A 22,373-nucleotide genomic window follows, 5' to 3' on the forward strand; every position below is an offset into this window, starting at 1 on the left:
TTAGTTATCATTGTATCTTGTACCTGTCTGTAATTTTGTTCATTATCATGTTCTGTAACTTTGTCTGTAATTTTGTTCTTGTGTTGTAAAGCACTTTGAGTTGCCTTGTGCTGAAAAGTGCTATATAAATAAATGTACCTACCTACCTACCAAGGATCACATGAAAAATCAAATAACACAAAATACCCAAATCCTGACACATTGTGAATCAAATATAGGTTTATGAGGTTTGCAAATCATTGCATTCTGTTTTTATTTACATTTACTGTTTTGGACTTGGAGTTGAACATACATCCTGCTACAACCTGGATGGACTCTGAATGTTATTAATGTTTTATTTTAAATTTTTTATCTTTTTGTGTTTTTATCATCTACAGCAGTAGCGGACAAAAAGATAATTTGCTTTCTTTTTTGTTTTTATCTGTGGGTATGTGTGTGTTTGTCTGCTGTGTTAGCAAAATATCTCATGAACCCCTGGATGGATTTTAATGAAACTCTCAGAAAATTGTCTTGGTTGTACATTTACCACAAATTAACTTTTCGAATTTACCCACTTCTTTAGATGGTCACCAAAGCCAACTGACCTTAGATAACACATGCCTGTAACATTTTAAATTTAGAATGATACTTGCAAATAAGATTTGAATTTCCCCTATATCTATCTATCTATCTATCTATCTATCTATCTATCTATCTATCTATCTATCTATCTATCTATCTATCTATCTATCTATCTATCTATCTATCTATCTATCTATCTATCTATCTATCTATCTATCTATCTATCTATCTATCTATCTATCTATCTATCTTAGTTTGTTTACCATCAGAGTGTGAAACTGCAGGGCAGCTGTGAGGATAAGAGCCTGTTATTATCAGATTATTGTCTTTGGTGACAGTAAAAATTACACCTTAGAGATCCCAAATGATCATCATCCAAACCACTGGGACTCCAAAAAATGTTGCATTGGCTAAAACACTGAGCTCCAGCTCCAGCCAGACATGACTGAACTTCACTCTGCATTGCACAATAATTTCCACTCTAACCACTGCTGAAGCAAAAACCATTGTAAAATATTTTACCTTTTGGAAAGAACCTGTATTCATGTTACAGTAAATGATCTTTTTGAATAATTTGTTGCCGTTATTTTCTGTTCAAAGTTTTCAGTTGCTCTGTCATGAAAGGTTGAGGGAATAAACCACTAAAAAGACTTGATTCATAAAACAGCTAATACAGCTGCTTCAATAAGATAACACAGTGGTTCACAACATATTTTGCTAACAGAAAGACAAACATACTTAGGCAAAAGCTTCATTGTCTGCCTTTGCCCTTCAACAGTGGACAATAACTACAAGTTTTATGTAAAAGAGGTTTCTGTGATTTAACAGGAAACAGTTCTGTTATCCTAGTCTTTTTTTTCCCAAAGAAAAGTGGAAGTCAACAGAAAAGTAAAAGTTACAGATGAAAAGACAAAGGTATTTTTGTTACAAGGCAAAGCAAACTGCTAAGGCGAGTTAATTTTACTCCTAATAACAGCAACAGGACTGAATTAGTCCTTTTGCTACTTCAAGATACAAAAAATCAATAATAAATCAATGGAAACCAAAAAATGTTTTGTTTTTTTTAACTAATATGGTAATTCTGTCCCAAATCAAAAATAAAAAGGAAAAATAGCTACTTCATTGTAAGGCTTCAGAAGCTAACAGTAGTATTTTTAAAAAGTTTTGGTAATACAGTTATTACATCATCACTGAGAGAACATGTCTCTGTGTAGTTTCCTCTGCTCCATTTTTTTCCCTCATTTAGTAAGAGTACTCTATGAATGAATGGGAATGTGGTATTCCATTACTCAGTAGCTCCACTGACTTTTGGCTCAGCGTTTCTCAGAGATGAGGGGTAAGTCAGGCCTTGTGGAGACAAAGAAACTCTTTCAACAGCACTAATCCTTAGGAGGAGAATTGGGAACACTGTTGGCCTGCTTCACACAGAACCACAAGATTCTTAGTAAGATTTTCACTGTATGATTTTAACAAAAATGTTAGCTACAGAAGAAAGCAGTGTTGATAGATGTCACAATCCCAAGGGACTGTAAAATCAGAAAGAAGGAGCACAAAAACCTTGAGAAATGCCAAGGGCTCAAAGAGGAAATAGAGAAGCTGTGAAAAGTCAAGGCCTCAGTGGTACCAGTGGCTGCAACAGATCCCAGGAACAACCTCAGAGATCTCTGTCCAGAAGAGCGCAGTCCTAGGAACAGCTAACATACTGAAGAGAATCCTCAAGCTCCCAGACCTCTGGTAAAGGACCCGAGCTTGAAGTGAAAGTGGAACCACCCATGTGGAATAAATAGGGCAAGCTGGGTGTTTTTTTGTTTTTTTTTCAAATATATATGACGATGATATTCTTTCAACTCCTCCCTTCTTTAGGGGTTGCTACAGCAACAAAACTCACACAAACAATTTGGCAATTGTTTTTATGTCAGATGGCATTCCTGCTGCAACCTGGGCTTGAACCTGCAGTCTCAAGATTATAAGACCACAACACTGACCACCAAACTACCACAGCCCTTTTTTTTGTTTTTACAATAAAGCACGTCTACAACATGGGAATGATGTGACTCAAAAGAACAAAAACTGAGGCAGAAGAGGTTTTGTTTGTTTCTGAGTTTTAAGATTAAAGTTGAAATGTCAAAAATATTATTTCAAAATAAAGGCCCAACATTCCTTGAAGGAATGCATATCGCCCACGGCTTATCATGCCGGTTTGCTAAGATCATTTTTTGATGAAAAGGGACAGAGTTGTAGCTGTTTTCATCAAACCTTGAAAATGACTTTTTGTGCATTCCCGTGAAATTTTTCCAGATGTGGTAGCGCTCAGAGCATAGTACCACACCAAATTTTAGCTTAATATCTGTAAACGTTTGACAAGTAACGTGGTACAGCCATAAGCCATATATCACTATGTATGTTATGACATGTGCCCTACTACATCACTGGCAAGACTGTGTGACAAACCGTTCAAAAGACTGGTTCTTTTGAACGGCTCTTTGAAAGGAACGGGTCTACGAGATCTGGATCCTTTCAAAGAGTCATAAATTCCATCTTTACTCTGTACAGAAAACAAAGTTCAAGAAAACTTGCCTCTCTGCAGTAAAATAGTTAGTTGTAAACAAGAGAGGATTTATAAATTTATCCAGAAATAATTATGTAAATCTTCCCTCAACCCACAGTAAGAAAGTCCAGTGAATTATAAATGAATACATCCCTCTTGGTTATCTTTCTTATGGTTGCTTTTGGACCACTTCTGCCACTTCTGCATGAAGCCCAGTTCTGTGTAGTTTACAATGGTCCTATGGACAGATCCCCAATTTTACTTCATTAATTTAGGGTATTTTTGTAAAAATATTACTTTTAATCAGATGCAAAATTTAATTTATTTTCAGGTCGTAAAATAACAGAAAAAAAAAACAAGACAGATGAATTATTTTACAAGACTCGGTAAGTCATCAAGTGGGAACAACCAGTGATGTCAGTAACCCGTTACTGACCGCGGACCACTATTTTCAGTAACAAGTAATATAACGCGTTGCTATTTCAAATCCAGTAATCAGATTAAAATTACTTATCCCAAATCACTGTGCATTACTCATATTTCCTCTATAAGTCTCGGGGAGTCACATCCGGTCTATGCAACAATTCAGTCACGTTATCAGCACCTGTGATAGATAGTACTCCGCGACAGAAACATAGACAAACAGGAGACAGGTATGCACTTAGTAGCTGGAAACACAGGAACTATTTTGAGTTTCTGTCAGCGAAGGACAACAACATAAAGGTTTGCTGTACTCTCTGTGCTGGTCAGTAAGTCCTATTCACCTTCAAAAACACAACCTCAAATTTAAAGAAAATTTGGAGTCGCAGCACGGCATAGTCAAGCTCATGGAAGTCCCGCCAGGTGGCTCGACACAGGGAGCTGCCACAGGAGGTCCCCCACCACTCAAACAACAAAAGCTAAACTTTGGTGCGAAACCAGTAAGTGAGCAAGAGCTAAAATAGTTGGTGTAGAAGAAATGAAGCCACTGAGCACAGTTGACTCGCCTGCATTTTGCGCCATTATACATCGAATCCCCACCACCGTTAATTCCTATCTGGCATATCTGGAAAAAGAATATGCAGAGATGGAGAGAAATCTGAAGGCAGCGCTGAATGAGGTCGATTTTTTGTCAACTACTGCGGATATTTGGACTGCTAATGCAAATAACAGAAGTTATGTTGGAGTAACGCTCCACTGGATCCATAGATCTACATTGGAGCGCAACAAGGCTGCTTTAGCATGTTATTGGTGCAGAAATCGAAAACATCCACTCTTCATATGGACTACTCAACAAAGTAGGTGCAACAGTGACAGATAATGGATCCAATTTTGTGAAGGCATTTAAAGTTTTTCAGCCTTTCACAGAGTCCGATGATGAGACTGAGGAGGAGTCAACCAGGACAGATGATGATGATGTCACCTTTTTGAATCTGACAGAAATCCTCTCAGCTGAGAATGAAGGCGACCTCTACCCCCGCACCACAGGTGTGCCTAACACTCCATCAATTTCCACAAGTGATGTAGATAAATATTTAACTTCCCATGCAGCGAGCAAGGCCGTTTATAGGAGCAGCATAGCAAAATGCACAGCGTTATAGACCAAATCCAGCAGATCTACACTTGCATCAGAAGCAGTGGAGGAAGTCAGCAAAAGAAAGCTCCTGGTATCAAAATCCATAAGGTGGAATTCATTTTTTTTATGCTGTAAAGAGAGTTGCAGAAATCCCCATGAGTGATCTAAATACGCTATGCTGCAAGCTAGGAGTTAAGTGCTTCATAGATCGAGAGTACCAGTTCCTGCATGAGTACTGCACCGTCATGAAGCCCCTGACTGCAGCACTGGACATTTTACAAGGTGGCTGTCCTTATGGGACTTTACTACCCACACTTGAAGTTCTGATGCAGAAGACCCTGGCTGTGAAAGATTCACTCTCCAGAATGATAGCAGACCTTCCGGATGCTATCGTGCAGGTATATTCCATAAGCTAGTTAAAATTTCTTACATCATACTATTTTTTTACATTGTGCAGTATATTTATTATCATCACAGTAAAGATTAAAACAAATATAAATGTCAATAAAAATCCTAAAACAAAATTAAGTCCATTATATAAATCCCATGTAAGACATGGTTTACAAGTAATTCAATTACATAATAAATACTAGGAATCAAAACATATCAATTATATTTTCAGGCTACCAAGACTCGTTTTGCTGGTTTGCTGGATGACAAAGATGCCCTTCTCGCAGCTGTCAGTTGTCCGAAATTCAAACTTCGATGGCTATGAGATGCAGGTATAAGGGAACGAGTGAAAGAGCTTCTGGTAGCAGAGTGCCACAAAGTTGCTCCTGCACCGCAGAGCCCCACCACAACCGTTAGCCAAGGTGAGATGGACTTTTTCAATTTTGCGCCACAGAGTGGCTTTTTAGTCTTGGAGGTTTTGGTGCTCGCACCTAGAAGAAATAGACTTTCTGACAGGAGGTTTGAAAAAATATTGTTAATGAGGTACAAACACTGGTTTACCCGCCCCACTTCACTCATAAAAATGGGATTACAACATAAGATTAGTCCAAAGTTACAAAAGAGGACATGTCAGCCTATATGTGGTATTATACTTGAACTGTTTTGTTAAATCCACTCATTTCTGCTCCAATGCTGTGAACAGGTTCCATGTTAAGTTTTGTCATTACAGGGTTAATAATGAAGAAAGACTGACAGAAAAAAAGAAAGATTTTTTTTATTTAAAAAAAATATTTATGTTTAATAAATTGAAGAAAATTTTGTTTTTTTATTAAAAGTATTTTAGTGAAGTCAAGAAAGACTTTTTTTATATATACAAAGTATGAGTTTGATACTGACGTCAAGAAATACTATTTTATTTTTTATAAAAGTATGTATCTACATTTACTGCAGTCATGAAACACTTATATTTGGGTGGTGGAGGGCTGCTGAAAGTAACTAATAAAGTTACTTTTGATGTAACTTAGTTACTTTCCAAATCAACTAATCAGTAATCTAACTAAGTTATTTTTCTAGGAGTAATCACTAATCCGATTAAAGTTACTTTTAAAAAGTAACTATGCCATCATTGGGAACAACATACAGCCTGATGACAGGTATTTTCTCTTTACTTAATCCCACACTTTCCTGCAGCTGTAAAGGGTAACAACCCCTAACCATATAAAGGACATAACTTATTTTTGGCATCATTATTCCTAAAAGAAAACTGATTGCCTCTCTTTAACAACAGACCACTTGACCAATTTGTGGGTTTATCCTGCAGACATGAGGCCCTGCACCGGTACAACATGTTTGTACAGCATCCTTTATGTCTCCAAAACAAACACAGCACCACATTTCCCTCCTTCTGCCAGCCTGAAGGAACAGCTTTAACTTCAACAAAAACAGCTCAGTTACTCACCTCCCCCTCACTCTCCTCTCCTCTGGGCAGACTGACACTTCCAGCTCATTCAGAAGTTAATTTTGAAATCCATCCAAATGAACTCTCCTAAATCTTCTTCCATCTGAGGTATGAACACTGTTTGGTAGTAAACTGTCAAAGAAAGGAGTGACAGAGAGGAGATGAAGGCTGGGTCTATGGTAGGGAGGGGAGGGGAGACAGCAGGCATCATGGGATATCCCTTTGACTCATGGAAACTGATCCAAGGAGCAGCTCTGAGTGTCTCTTTGTTCTGTTGTGTCATTCATCCTGCGTTGCACTGTGAGGACATTCAGCAGTCTCTGGAAAGACTTACTAAACTTCCTGAATATTCCTGTTCTCTGTATTTGACTCTTGGTCAGAATAATTGATGCATGACTTTCTGCTCACAATATTTGATGCATGTGTATGTGGAAATTGTTTTCAGTCTCTGTTTTGGTATTTACGCCCTATTGTCTTCTTATCATCATTATGTTCACAGCATTTGTATCCAGTTAGGTCAGGTGCAAAAAATGCTGGGTTGCCAAGACTTTGCTAGACTGGTGCCACTGCCAAAACTCCTTTGTTACCAAGGCAACTCTTTGGGAATAGTCAGTGTCGCAGATGTACTTTTTCTCTTGTCGGTGTACAGCTGTGTGCAGCATATTCTATGCAGCTGGTCAGATGTGGTAAATAACTGCCTTGTGTGCAGACAGTATGCTAGATGCTTATTATGCATGAATGTTGGACCCTTAGAGACAGATGGGAGACAAGTGCATGAGAAAAGGCGTCTGAAAATGATTATGTTGTTGTTTGTGATAAAACACCAGCCTGAAGACACACTGCACATAAAAGACTAAAGACAATGAAGGAAGTAGTAAAGAAGGAAAGAAAGGATAAAAAAGAGTGAAAACAGCAGATGACAGGCAGACTGACTGAGGGTGTGTGTGAGACAAATGTTGCAGCAGATTCTACATCTGTTTGCATATATAAGAAATGAGACTAAGGAAGCATGCAGCCCTAACCTGACCTACAGTAACTTCAGCTGCTTTGTCTTCTTCTCCTGATGCAGTGAGTCTGTTGCCAAGGCAGAGGTTGATGAGATTGTTAAAAAAGGGAGCAGATAAAATTCACCCTGAAATTCTGTAGGCTTTAGAGTTTGTAAAGCCTCATGACTGACACACTTGTAGGACTGGGAAAACGCCTGTGGAGTGCTAGACCGGGTTGGTGATCCCTGTTTTTAAAAAGGTGGACCAGCGAGTGTTTTCCAACTAACAAGGGTTCACATTTTACATCCTTCCTGGGAATGTTTACTCCAGGGTGTTGGAAGGAAGGTTCCAACTCATTGTTGAACCTCAGATTCAGTGTAGTATTTGTCCTTGCTGTGGAACAGTGGACCAGATCTTTACCCTTATTGATTGGTGTCATGGAGTTTACTTCTCCTGTCTACATATGTTTTGTAGATTTGGGCATTCTGCTAAAAGGGTTGGGGGCAGTACAGGGGGCAACGCTTGCGTTTAAGGGCTATCTGGTCCCTGCATGACCAAAGCAAGGACAGTGTCCACATACTCTGCACAATGTTAAGCTCATCCCCAGTGTGGGTTTGTCTTCAATCCTGTTTTTCATGTTTTTTGTAATCTAATTCTGCATGGTTTGTGCTATTTTAACCAATCATATATATATATATATATATATATATATAAACAACTCTCAACTCATTCAGGATTGACTGACTTTTATTCTTTTGAAAATATTTAACTTTATTGACAAAATATTTCCCTATTAAAATTCATTGAGACCTACTCAGTTCATTCAAAAACATTGTCCATAATGAAATCTACTTCAGAATACTTCTGCTAATGCTACTACTGCTAAGACTACTAATGCTAATGCTACTACTCCTGATGCTAAATCTACTGCTGCTAATACTATTTCTTCTATTGCTAATGCTTATTTACAGCTGCTAATATTACTACTACCAATGCTAATTCTACCACTGCAAATTATAATTTTATTACAGCTAATTCTACTTGTGCTTATACTGCAAATGTGAGTTCAATTACATTTGCAGATGGGTCTGTTGCTATTTTTGTTAATGCTTAAGCTACCACTGCTAATGCTAATTCTACTAATGCTAACACAACTGTCATTCGGCTACAATTAACGAGCTATGTTTAGCTTTTAGCTATCTTTTTTTCTACTTTTAGCATTTAACTAGCCTTTTACTAAATTAGTTATTATGCTAGCCTTTTGCTACTTTTAGCTAACATTTTGCTAACTTTTAGCTTTTATCTAGAATTTTGCTACTTTTACCTAGCATGTTAACAATTTTAGCTAACATTTGACTGCTTCTAGCTTTTGGCTTATATTTTGCTAGCATTTAGTTAGCATTTTGCTACTTTTAGCTTTAGCTAGCATTTGGCTTTTTTAGCTTTTAGCAAGTGTTTTGCTCTTTTTAGCTACTATTGTGCTCCTTTTAGCTATTTTCACCTGGTTTAAACTTAGTTTCAAAATCATTCAGGACTTAGCATTAACAGTCTTTTGTTTTTATGAACAATATTGCAGTTATTATTATTGTTATTATTATTATTAGTAGTAGTAGTAGTAGTAGTAGTAAAAATAACAGGTTTTTGGAGGTGGGCATTTCACAGAAATTTTGTACTTGGTCCCACTCAAGGTCACCGGTATTGTTAGAAGCTGGAGTGAAGCAGCAGAATACCCAGAGGGCGCACAGAGGATCCAGGAAGAGAATGTGGCTGGCTGGTTGCTTACAGGAGGTGGAGTGGGGGTGTAGATAAAGTGCCTCTGTGCTGGCCTGATTATTCTCTCAACAGAATTAGCTCACATAACAAAGGACTTATTCTCACTAGCTGGAGAGATGCTGCAGTTTGGGAACTGTGCACAGCCATGTTCTCTGCCAGTCACCCAAAAAATGTGGCCCAGCTCCACTTTGGTTGGGTAGTTGAAACAACACCATTCCCTGTATGGGTCTCTCTGTCCCTCCAGCCCATAGAGCAGTCAGTGTTTGAGGAGGGTGGGAAAACCAGGAAGCTAACATGGCAGCAACAAATCCTTGCCTTTACGTAATCTACCTACGTTCTTTCGAGCCACAACAACAGTGTATATTTGCTAGGAGGTAGCTGCAACTAAAGGTGAAACTAATATGACCCTACATGGCTTTAGGAAGGGAAATTTTATTTTGAAGTACACTGATCAGCAAAGTTCAATAAAAAAATACACAACTATATGGTAATAAACTCAACAAACTGCTCTTTTACTTTACATTTTACCAAGGTGTGTTTTTCTAGACTTTTCCCTGTGTAATGACATAATTAAAGGCCTAGCATTTTAAAAGGAATGCATATTACCCACGCCTTTCATGCCAAGAGTTTTAGAAAATCATTTTACATTGAAAAATGTTCTGGAGAATATGGTCAAACCTTGAAAATAAAGTTATGCAAGATCTCATGTCATATAGCCAGATGTTACCACTATGAGTATGTTTTGTGAATTACTCTCACCTTCTACCACATCAAGTTCAGTGTCTGTAAAAGCTATAGAGTTATTGACAGTTTTCCTTTGACCAATGTTGATTTGCTGTGGCAGGTATCTTCAACTAGATTGACTCCAAAAGTTAAACAGTTGTGGATGTACATCAAATTATTACATGCGGAAATCTTCATTAAATTCCATCCAATGTTAATGAGACATTTTGGCTACAAACAACAAGATTGAAACCAACAATAAATGCTAAATTATTAAGCAAAATTCTCACACAATATATATGTAATATAAATAATATTACATAGGTGAATGAAAACGGTCCTGGTAACGTTTTTATGTGGGGATTAAAAGACATTTTAGGACACCAAAGTTTTCTACATTAGAGCTGGAGGCCAAATCAATGTCATCCAGAGGAAGTGAAAGCCTGTAAAGTTTATTCCTACAATGCTCAGGTCCAAAAACCACTAATTCTGTCTTGTCTGAGTTTAAAAGCAGAAAGTTAAGAGTCATCCAGGTTTTTATGTCTCTAAGACATGCTTGTAATCTAAGTAACTGATTGGATTCATCAGGTTTCATGGATGAATAGAACTATCATCAACATAATGCACTTGACACACGCAGAGCGACAAATGGCCCTCATCGCCACTGGGGTGAAACCCAACACACGGGATGAGATAGCGACGGCAGCGTTACGAATCGCACTCTCGCGACTTGTCTGATGCAATTGGAGGGATTTTGATATTTTGACATTTTCAAAGAAGTCTGTGTCATTTTGTGTATCTCAATAGTCACTGTGTAAAATGTCATATAAGGATATATATATATATATATAGGAAAGTCAAACACAGCTAAAATGATGCTTTTCTCCATGTTGAAAGTGGTTGCAGACTGCAGCTTGCAGCATACTCTCCACTCATTGGTCAGTCAATGAAACCCTTGCTGATTGGTTTTAGTGATTTGCGACAGCAACAAAAGTTTAACATTTTTAACATCACTCCCTATGTGCCAAGCCCATAACAATGAAGATTTATCCCATGCTGTCTAATAATTTTACCTAATGGAAGCATATACAGTATATAGAGTAAAGAGTATAGGTCTAAGCACTGATCAATTGTCTCAAATGCAGCACTGAGATCTAACAGGACAAGTATGGACACAAGTCCACTCTGAGGCCATGAGAATATCATTAGTAACTTTCACCAGTGCTGTTTCTGTGCTATGATGAGCTCTAAATGCTGACTGAAACTCCTCAAACTGAACATTTTGGTTCAGATTTTCACACAGTTGATTTGCAACTATTTTCTCAAGAATTTTTGAGAGGAATGGGAGATGAGATACAGGTCTATAATTGGCCAAAACTCCTGAATCAAGATCAGGTTTCTTAGGTAAAGATTTCATTAATGCAACCTTAAAGCTCTGTGGTACATAACCATTCATTAGAGGATATTAATTAGAAGAAATACCTCTTTGAACAGTCTGGTTGGGATGGGATCTAGCAGAAGTGTTGATGGGTTGGATGAAACTATTATTTTTGACAATTCAGAAAGCCGAACAAGACAAAAACAGTCCAAACACAAACCAGATTCTAGTGACACTTCAGAGGCAATAGTAGGAAGGATGGTGTGAATTTTCTCTCTAATTAAAATAATTTTATTTATAAAGAATCTCATGAAGTCATCCCTACTTAGAGTTATAGGGATTCATGGCACAACAGAGAGAGGACTCTTCATTAGTCGAGCTGCAGTACTAAACAGACACATTAAATTAAACATGAATAATATGCGGTTATAGCTTCACAAAGGGCTTTCTTGTACGTTACCAGGCTATCTCTCCAAGTTAAATAAAATTCTTCCATGTCAGAGGAGCTCCATTTTCTTTCCAACTTTTTGTAAGGTCAGATGACTACATCCAGTGATTGTTTCCTGAAAGAGTTGATCAAATCTGCTCTGTGAGGTATTTTGCTAACAGGCAGACATAGTTGACTCCAAATAGTTAAAAGCAAAATTTTAAACAAATATTTTGCAAAAAATAATAATTAACTTTTTTGAGTCACCTCAATTCATGATGGCTGACACAGCCAGCTGACCGTAGAAAACAAAAATGATTAACTCGGCTAACTGTACAAATACAGTTTGTTGTGTTGTAGCTGTGCCTGTTTCCCAACAATCCCATTCAAGATGGCTGCCACAGCTAGTCAAAATGAACCAACACAGAAATGGCTGTACCTCAGTCAGTTTTACAGATGCTTAGTTAAAATAGTTAATGTGGTAGTAGGTGAGAGTCATTCACATGATATATTCTGAGTGTGACATCTCATAATAGCAGATGAGATTGCACGTAATATTAAGTTTGACCGAAACAACTGCAACTCTGTCATCTCACAACCCACTCCACCTCCACCTCAGACAATGTTATTGCTGTCTGAGGTGGAGAGCAGATGGTCCTAATCTAAAAGTCTGGCATGAAAGGTGGCGGGCGATATTCATTCATTCAAAGAATACTAGGTCTTTAATTTTAAGTAGAATTTACCATGTGAAAACACACATCCTTAGATAAGTTATAAAATATAATGAATCATATTTTAAAAAGTAACTTAAAAAACTTTTTAATCCTTTTGCACATAAAGTTTACAACACAAATAAAAATAAGAACAGGATGCTACAGTGTGTACTCACTAACACACACTCCTTACACATTAAAACAAGCTGCCAGTGTTAAACCTAGTGATTATTTAACCTTTACTTAGAAAGACTTCATCCTTACCTGCTGGAGATGTGTGTGTCTGTGTGCCGTATGGCCAACTGGTAACACCAAAGAATTAAACCGACATCCACTGTCGCTCGTAGAGACAGAGCAGGACTGCTGCTGGATGCACAAAACTCAAGAGCAAAACTGAGCAAACTCTGACTGGGATCCAAAGAAGAAGCATTTCACTGTTTTATCTCTAAAGGTCTCTCACTGCTTCTTCTTGCCACACACACACACACATGTTCACACACTCTGGCTGTTTCTGGCTGTCATAACACACTGAGCGAAAACCATGTGGACAACACTCAGCTAAGCCAGACACACACTGTCTGCTGCTGGTCCCGTCCCTCTCATTCTCTGGATCACATGTTCCCTCTCTCCCTCCTTCAGCAGTACCAACACATACGCACACACACACATACACACAAATACACACACTGTACCCTCACCCTACCAGTTCTCACGTCCACTTGGCTCAACATGGGTGCACAAGGCACTCATTCTTCTGGATGAAGAAACGCTGTGTTCACGAAGACCTGCACCAGTGTAAACCTGACACTGGACTCAGAGGCAAACAAGCTGCTGAAAATAAGCCGAGTACAGGGAGGGGACGGGTGTTAGCATGAAAACAGTCTCTTACACTAGAGTACTATACAGTATGTTATTCTGAACAAAGGTTTATGTTTGATAAACTTCTCAGAGTTAAAACAGAGCAGCTATAAGGTAACATTTAGTGCGACCTCAGTATGTGCTGTCAATGGCTGTCAGCTATGACCACATCAAATTTTAGCTCAGTATCTGTAAAGGTGACTGAGTTAGAGACATTTTTATGTTTGCTAATGTTACCTGTTAAAATCTGCCAGTGGTCATAAGATATTTTGCTAACGGACAAACAGCATTGAACCCAACAGTTAAGAGTAAAGTTTTAGACAAAAAACTTGCAAATGGAATATGTGCTGTAAATGACTCCATCTACAACCACACTACATTGTTTTACCCGTGTCTGTGTGTCTGTTCATTGGTCTGTTTTGTGAGCAAAATATTTCTAAATGAACCACTGGACGGATTTGAAGGAAACTCAAAAACTTATCAGTGTCTGTACATCTACAGGTGATTAACTTTTAGATTTTTTCCCATTGGAGATGGCCTCCACAGCTCATCGACTATAGCCAACACAAAAATGACTGTAAGACAGACAATTTTACCAGCCATGAGCAAACATTTGGTGTGGTAGTATCTGAGAGTCATCTTAACAGATTCTCAGAGCGTTATCATCTTTTGCACAATCTCACAATTGCACATTGTCTGACCAAAGCACCTCCAACTCCTTCCTTTCTCAACAAAAGATGATCGTAGTCTAAAACTCTGAAATGAAAGGCTGTGGGCGATATGCAATCCTACAAGGAATGCTGGACCTTTTATTTACGAGGGGTTCTAGTTACTGATGGTACACAAATATATTATCAGGGAAAACAAATTAGGGCATGTTGGCCCTGTAACAAGCCTCATTTAGGTACAACAGGATTAAAGAACCAGATCACTCTTACAGACTCTGAAGTTGAGTTTTCTTCTGCTGATTTAGAGATTAAAACTTGACTTACTGCAAGTTGTGTGTCTTTTAAGATGGCTGCTTGACATAAATTAGACAATCTAACCATGAGGGAGAATGTCAACATTTAGCCTAGCAGTTAACAACACCACACGCAACACAAAGGGCCTAAGTTCAGGCGAGCATTCAGAAAAAAAGCTAAAATACAAAGTAAAAAAAAAAGAGTACTTCTCTCATCTTCAGTTCAGTCCTGGATTGAACAGGTCAAAGTAAGTGGAACATTCCAACATACAGGCAGACACTGAGCACCAGAAAGGCCAGCTGATCCAGTCACATCACAGATTCTCTGTAACATATTGGCTCCACAAACTCTGCTTCACTTTTGCTCCTTTCCTTCTGTCTTTTCTGGTTTAGATGCTAAAAACTTGAATAAATGTTCTCCGCTACATTCTAACAAAGCAGGGACAGCTTGAAATAGTCTTTCCAAGTTTTCTTGTCAGGACACAACAGTTAATATGTAGTAGTCAGGGTTTTATTATTGTCTGCTGCCAAAAAGACATACATTTTGCCCTGTCTGTGTGTGTGAGTGTGCTTGTGTCTGTCTGTTAGCAAAATATCTCATGAACCACTGGTCAAAAATTAATGACATTTTCAAAAATCAGTAGTTAGATGTACATCTACAATTGACTAACTTTTGGAATCAACCTAGTGCAAGATGGCTGCCACAAACTACTGACCTTAGAAAACACAAAAATGTCTATAACTCTGCCAGTTATACAGATATTGAGCTAAAATATGTTGTGGTAGTAGCTGAGACTGTTCTCCAACAGTATGACATTGTGCAATATCACATGAGATCACACATTACATTATTTTCAAGCTTTGACTAAATCACAACATAAAATGATCTTAGTGTAAAATTCTGTGCAAGGTGGTGGGCGACATGCATTCCTTCACGGCATGCTAGACCTTTATATTGTTGTTGTTGCAGCAGTATGAAGGTAGCACACGTGCAGCGCAGTTAGAGTGAATGAGCCTTCAGGTACTCACAAATTACCAGGGGTCAAAGGTAAATTTCCTCTTTATGTAAACACACACACACTCACTCACTCACACTCTGCACACACAGACGTCTGAGACAGTAAAAGCTCTCTCTTTTCATGTTTAATGAAAAGCATATTTGGCTGTGGCCCTTTGTTCGGCAGCACCCACACTCCCATTCAGCTCTTAACGCCTTTATAAAAACACACAGCAGAGTGCTGCAGGGCTGAGCACAGGGAGGCTCTCATTATGAACATCAAAGGCCTCAGCAGGAGCTGACTTGATCCTCTGAGATGATTGGACTTTGCTCACTTGGTGGATGTCCCTGTACACCTCAGATACCGTCTACTGCAAAGGAAATTAAATCACCAGGCAATTCAGAGTTGGCAGAGGGGGAGGAATTTCAAGATGTAAAGGAAATGGGTCATCATTTTTAGTCAGGATGTTCTTGCTTTTGATGAGCGGTGGATCAGACACCCACGTGTTGCCCCTGAAGCCATCGAGCTGCAGTTGTGTTGTGGGCCTTTCACATCTGAGCCTCCACTATACAGATTTCACTAAACATTGCTGAGTGACGGGTCTGTTGACAATAACTACCATGTCAGGCCTCATGTAAGGTTGTTCCTGTGTTTGACAACGAACAGCAGACGTTCAGTTGAAATGAAAGTCGGGAGAGCTTCTGCTCTGAAGGATGACTGAGAGTTTAGCGTCATTCGTGACGCTGTCTGAGGTGGAGAGCAGAGCAACACTGCCATCTACTGTCTGTCAAAGGTACTGCTCCAGCTTTCACTGCAACAGAGAAGTGATTAATGTAGCCTTAACCTGAAACCATCCAACATCCATCCATCCATCCATCCATCCATCCATCCATCCATCCATCCATCCATCCATCCATCCATCCATCCATCCATCCATCCATCCATTCAACATATGTCTATTCATCCTTTCATTCATCCATCTGTTCATCAGTCAGGTCCATGACCACTTTATTGCCTGCTGCCAAAAGACAAAAAGAGGATAATGTTTTGTTTTTTTTACATGCCTCTATTTGTGTGTGTGTGTGTCTGTGTGTAAACAAAGTAACTTATAAAACACAGGGTAAACTTTAATGAGACTCAGAAAGTAGTCAACGGACATACATCTACAGTATAACTGATTAACTTTCGAGTCAATTCAATTCAAGATGGCTGCCACAGTAAAAATAAAAATTTGGTCAATTTAACAGATATTGAGCTAAAATTTTGTGTGGTTGTAGTTCAGAGCCATCCATAGCACATAGTCCAAGTGCTTCTGACTGCACAAGATGTGCAGTTTGTATCTCACCAATGGACAGATTTTAGTAAAACCTTCAGAAAATAATCAGTGGATGTACATCTACAACTGAATAAGTCAATGAATCAGTCTAACTCAAGATGGCAGCCACAGCTAATAGACATTAGCCAACACAAGGGGGCTGTAACGCAGTCAGTTTTACAGACATTGAGCTAATTTTTGATGTGATCGCCACAGAGAGTCATCCACAACACATACACTGAGCATGACATCTTGTGATACTCAGTATGATTGCTCAGTATCTGTAAAATGGATTGGGTTAGGGCCATTTATTGTTGGCTCATATCAGTTAACAGTGCTGGCCATCTTGAATTGAGTTGACTCCAAAAGTAAAGCAACTGTAGATGTACCTCCAATGATTACTTTCTGAAAGTTTCAATAAAATCTGTCCAGTGGTTAATGAAATAGTTTGCTAACGGACAAACAGGGTTGACTCCAACATTTAGTGCTAAAGTTTTAGGCAAAGATCTCACACAATAAGTAGCACTTGGAGTGTGTGTTGTGAATGACTTTCAACTACAACCACATCAAATTTTAGCACAATATCTGTACAACTGACTGAATTATAGGAATTTTGTGTTTTCTAAGGTCAGTTGGCTGTGGCAGCCATCTTGACTTGGGTTGACTCCTAAAGTTAATCAGATGTAGATGTACATTCAGTGATTACTTTCGGTAAGTGTCATTAAAATGCATCCAGTGGTTTATGAATTAGTTTGCTAACAGACAGACAGATGAACACACACAGACACTGGCAAAATCATCATCTCCCACCTTCGCCTTTCGGAAGTGGGCGATAGCAATGCAGTGGTGACTTTGCAAGAGTTCTCCTACCTTGAATCGCACTTTCTTGAGCATCATTGTCGACAGAGAAGCAGCTGCTAACAAATCTGAGAAACAGCTTCATTTAAAGTTCACTTCACTTCAGATCCTGCCAGCCATCCAGCAGAGTCACAGGCTGCCCTGCAGTGTGAGTCTGCCTGCTGACTCTGTGTTTGAACATGCCAGAGACAACAGTGTCTAACCCCCCCCCCGCAGACCCCCAGCCCTCTGAGGCTCTTTTTGCTGAGCTTATCAGCCAGTTCATTCATTCGTAAAGAGACACACCCTCTTTTTATGACCGAAGGGCTGCTATTACCACTCCCATCCTCCAACAACACCCGCCAGTCCAAATATAGCCGCTACTGTCTCCAACTCCCCCTCTCTGACCCTAGGGTGGCCCCTAACCCCACCCCCATCCTGTCACCCCCTTCATCTTCCTCAATTAAGCCATCTGTTGGCCTGCAGCTTCACAGCTCCTTCCTGGGATTTATTGGTGTCCAGTAAGAAGTTAGCAGAGTTTACAAGGACCAGAGTGAAATCTGTTTAAAATGCCACTTTTTATAAACTTGTAAATGAGCCTGACCCTCACAGCTTCACAGGGTCTCTGCTACAAAGCTCACAGCAGATTTTGATACTGGCAGCTGCAGAAATCTGATCGGGTTTATAACACTAATATAATCAGATAACTGAGCCTTCAAAAAACTAATCCCTACAAGTTTCATTTTCCTTTTGTGGGAGAGTATAAAGCACTGAAACTACATAAATACAGCAGAGGAATTTCTGATCAAAGGACTAACACCAGTGTGCAACTATTTTGTTTGATATGTAATTTAATCCCTCCGGGAAGTTGTGATGTTGCGATTGCAACTATTAATACAAATTTAAGCATTCTGTGTAATTTTTGTTCAGACTTGTAATTTTGACCAATCCTTGCAACTTTTCCGCATATTTACCTAATCACCTTTACTACACCCTGTGCCCGTTTTTCTGGAGGACAAACTGACCATGTTTCCTCACTCTCTGCTCTCCATGTTTGTACATGCATATATCTTTTTCTTTCTGTTTCTTCCCATGGAAACTATACCTGCACCAATCTTCTTGTGTTTGTCTGTGTTTCTTTCTTGTCCTCTTAAACCCCAGCTGGCTGAGGCAGATGAGCCTGGTTCTGGTTCTGCTGGAGGTTTCTGCCTGTGAAAAAGGAATCATTGCTTTCCAATGTCACCTCTATGCAGCTCAGGATGGGGGACTGTGACGAAGTGAAGATTCAGTGCCATCTGTTGGCTACTTTAGATAAATAACTGACATTTTGTAATGAACTGATTGTGATTGTATTGTAGTTTAATAAGAATTGAGTTGAATGTGATTGGATTTGAATCTGGATCTGAATTGAATCAACTTTAGGAGATGTTCTGGGTGCTTGCTGGACTTTCCTGGGTGCTGTGAAGCCTTCTTTCCCACAGCTGAACCTCTTCCTGAAGTTTGTGATGTCTGATAAATTGTTGCTTTAGATCCAGTCTTAATAGCAGCAGAACCCTGCAGCCTGTGAAGCCATTTTTGTGCAAAACAATGATGACTACACAGGTTTCCTTACAGGTAACCAGGAAAAACAATTATTTCAAGCACCACCCTCCTTTTAAAGCATCCCGTCTAATATTCTAACTCAGTGGGCAGAACAGCCTCGTCCTCATCAACACTCTCACCTGTGTTAACAAGACAATCACTGAAATGTCAGCCGCTGCTTTTCTGGCTGATAGAAGTGGAAATGGGTTTGGGGGGTGTTGTGGCAGCAATAAATCAATTTCCAGGCACTGTTAGATGAAATCACTCAAACAGTTTTATTTTTATGTTGTGCACAAAATATAGAAAGCATTAAAGACAATTAAGAATTAACATCAGAGTCTCAGGTCCGAATGGGAAAGCTCAGAATCAAAGCTCTGGCCCCCCAAGTCAACACAGGAGCTTTTATTAAAGATATTGAAATACTGGACCAGAAGGAGGAGTTAGGGAAAAGCAAGGCAGTCTGGTTCCCATGAGGAGAAAATTCAACATCGCTCCTATAAACAAGTTAATTCTGTGAGAACCCATGGCATTTGGAATAGAAGTCATAACATAATCAGGACTTATAAACAACAGGTGTTACTCTATAGTAAATTCTAACAGTACAGGGGTTAAGTTCATTTCCAGGGTAAAGAGAGACTTTGCAATAATTGCAGTTCATCTGATCACTCTTCACAACATGCAAATTGCCATAATAAAAATCATCATCAATCTTTGAGTCATTCTCAAAACCTTTAGCCAGGGGTGTGTAGCAGGACGCAACAATCATATCTGGGATTGATATTGTCTTTGCTTCATCAAAACATTTGTCTCACCTGTAACCATGAGCCTCTCTGTCCTGAGCAAAACTTTGAGCAAAGTTGACCAAGAAAGTGTAAGACATTAAGACAATTATTTCTCTGCTTCTTATAACAAACAGTCACTCATGGAGGCAGAAAGAGGGGGAATAAAACTTTAAACGTCTCTATAAATGACTTCAAAATAAGACTAAATGTTCAATGTGTAACTTGTAATTTCCCTTGTGCTTACATGCTCTCAGGTGATCTTTCTTTCATAATAACTTCACTAGCCTTTCAGAAGTGATCACCACTTGTGATGTTTTGGGATTTCATTGATATTATTACAGGACGAGGAAATAGGTTGTTTCACACTAAAACTAACCTGTAAGTTTTAATTTTCACAAGGTTCATGTAATCTAACCTCAGACAGGATGTGTATAAAATGTGTCGACCTCCTGTTATCTGTTTGAACGAGAGTCAGCCCTGTAAGGTTGAACTAGTCTACCATGTGTTGCACATGATTTGTATGTTTTTCCTCCCCGGGCCAACAACAAACACATCGTTATGAGCTTCCTGGAGGAGGGAACACTTCTACAGCCTGACAGCCGGCTGTGGTTTCACTGGTTCACCTTGGCTGCTACATAACAGTTACTGTTTTGCTTATCCTTTGTGATGTTGTAACTATAACGAACGTTTACTTTCAGTAACTTTGTTTTACAAGTTTGATCTACTGTGAACCAGCAAATAGTCATGTTTAAATTGAGCTACTGAGGACGTAGGACTTGTTCTCTCCTATCTTAGTGTGTTGGAAACAGGTCGACCACTGGACTGAAGGCTGACTGACACTGGGATTCCCTGGAGGTCCACATGGGCCTGTGTTCTGAGGTTCTGCACCCTATGGGAGTTCCACCCGGGACTGTAAGGACCATCTGCAGTGCTCTCTAGGACCCAGGACTACAGACTTAAGATTCAGGAATCCAAGGGACGTTGTGTGCTGTTTGTTTGTTTTGCTTTCCATGCCAGTTTGGCTTTCTTGAATGAATATAGATCAAATTTGCCAGAGGATATTTATTTAAAAATTAATTTAGAATTAGTATTAGCTGAAAATGAAAAAGCTAATTAAAAACATGTCATGTTTTTTTCTGAAAATCCTATTTTTGATCTTACATTTATCTTAACATAAACATGTTTTCCTTTATGTTAAAATTTTAGTTTGGACTACTAGCTATCAATTTTTTATTTTTATATTCGTCACCCAGATGGTGCTGCTTTTTCTCCATTCAAAGCATGAAGCAAAAACTCACACTTTTTACCGTTTTCTGCACTGATGCTCTGCTACTGAAACGATAAGCATGTCACCGCTGATGATGGATAAATGGAAAGCTGCTCAGGTTGTTTATGCAGGTCCATTACAGCCATAATTCAATCAATCAAGCAACATTTATTTACACGGCTCTTTACAACAGCCAAATGGTGCACAAAGTGCAAAAGTTAAAAGCAATCAATAAAACAATACAAAAATGCCGGAGTGCCACTAGTTATTAAAAGGCTGCTTGAATAAAAAGGTTTTAAGATTAGATTTAAAAAGGGCCAGACCAGTGATAGAGCACAGGCCTTGAGGTAGTTGGTTCCACAGTCTGGGTGCAGCAACCCAAAAGGCCCGGTCACCCCAACATCTGTATTCAGACAAACAATAAAGATGTATTAGTTGATCTTAAAGTCCTCTCATACCCACAGAAAGCTACTAGATCAGCTAAATAAGGTGGAGCAAGACTGTTAAGAACTTTAAAAGTGAACAATAAAAGTTTAAAATCAATTGTACAATGAATTGGAAGCCAGTGGAGAGAAAATAAAATGGGAGTGTTGGTTAAGAGTTGGGTCGCTGTCTTTTGTACAAGCTGAAGGCATCTGATCTGATAGAGGACTGAGAGATTCCAACATACAAAGTCAAGTCAAGTCAAATTTATTTATCTAGCACTTTTCAGTAACAAGGCAGTTCAAAGTGCTTTACAGCATGAAAACACTAAAGTACAAAGCACTGCAGTAGTCAAGCCTTGAGCTGATAAAAGCATGCAAGGCCTTTTCCAGGTCAGGACAATTTAAAAAAGGCTTAACCTTGGTTAAAAGATGTAACTGATAAAAGCTGACCTTGACAACAGAAGGTACATGTTTATCAAACTTCAAATCCTTGTCAAAAGTCACCCCCAAGTTTTTAACTGTGGGTCTGAACTAGGATGCAGCAGTGCTCCTAAAATCTCAGCATCTTCATCTCAGCTGGAGGTGGCAGAGATGAAGATGCTGAGATTTTCCATTGGAACTGAAGAGGATCAGAGGGACAGATGAGGTTGAGCAGTGTAGAGAGGCCTGGTTAAGATAGTTTGGACATATGCTGAGGACAGATAGCTATGTTAGACAAAGGATGTTGAAGATGGAGCTGCCAGGCAGGAGGAGAAGAGGAAGACCACAGCGAAGATTAGTGAATGTAGTGAAGAAGAAGATGAAGATGGCTGGTGCAACAGTAGTGGAAGGAGGAG

At 39.0% G+C, this 22,373-nt stretch overlaps 1 protein-coding gene across 2 annotated transcripts in view; it reads right to left on the reverse strand.

Moving 5' to 3' along the window:
• Nucleotides 1-13,092, reverse strand: part of phldb1b (pleckstrin homology-like domain, family B, member 1b) — a 154,105-nt gene extending 141,013 nt beyond the window's left edge. Inside the window, exons 1-2 of one of the 2 annotated variants that reach the window (XM_037974120.1) lie at nucleotides 12,778-13,092; nucleotides 6,514-6,645 (exon numbers count right to left, since the gene is read on the reverse strand). The gene's annotated coding sequence lies outside the window, so the exon portion shown is untranslated. The remainder of the gene's footprint in view (nucleotides 1-6,513; nucleotides 6,646-12,777) is intronic. The other variant, XM_037974122.1, reaches the window with a different exon arrangement.
• Nucleotides 13,093-22,373: the final 9,281 nt, after the last annotated feature.

The sequence above is a fragment of the Kryptolebias marmoratus genome, linkage group LG2, assembly GCF_001649575.2.
Source record: "Kryptolebias marmoratus isolate JLee-2015 linkage group LG2, ASM164957v2, whole genome shotgun sequence".
Classification (NCBI taxonomy): domain Eukaryota; kingdom Metazoa; phylum Chordata; class Actinopteri; order Cyprinodontiformes; family Rivulidae; genus Kryptolebias; species Kryptolebias marmoratus.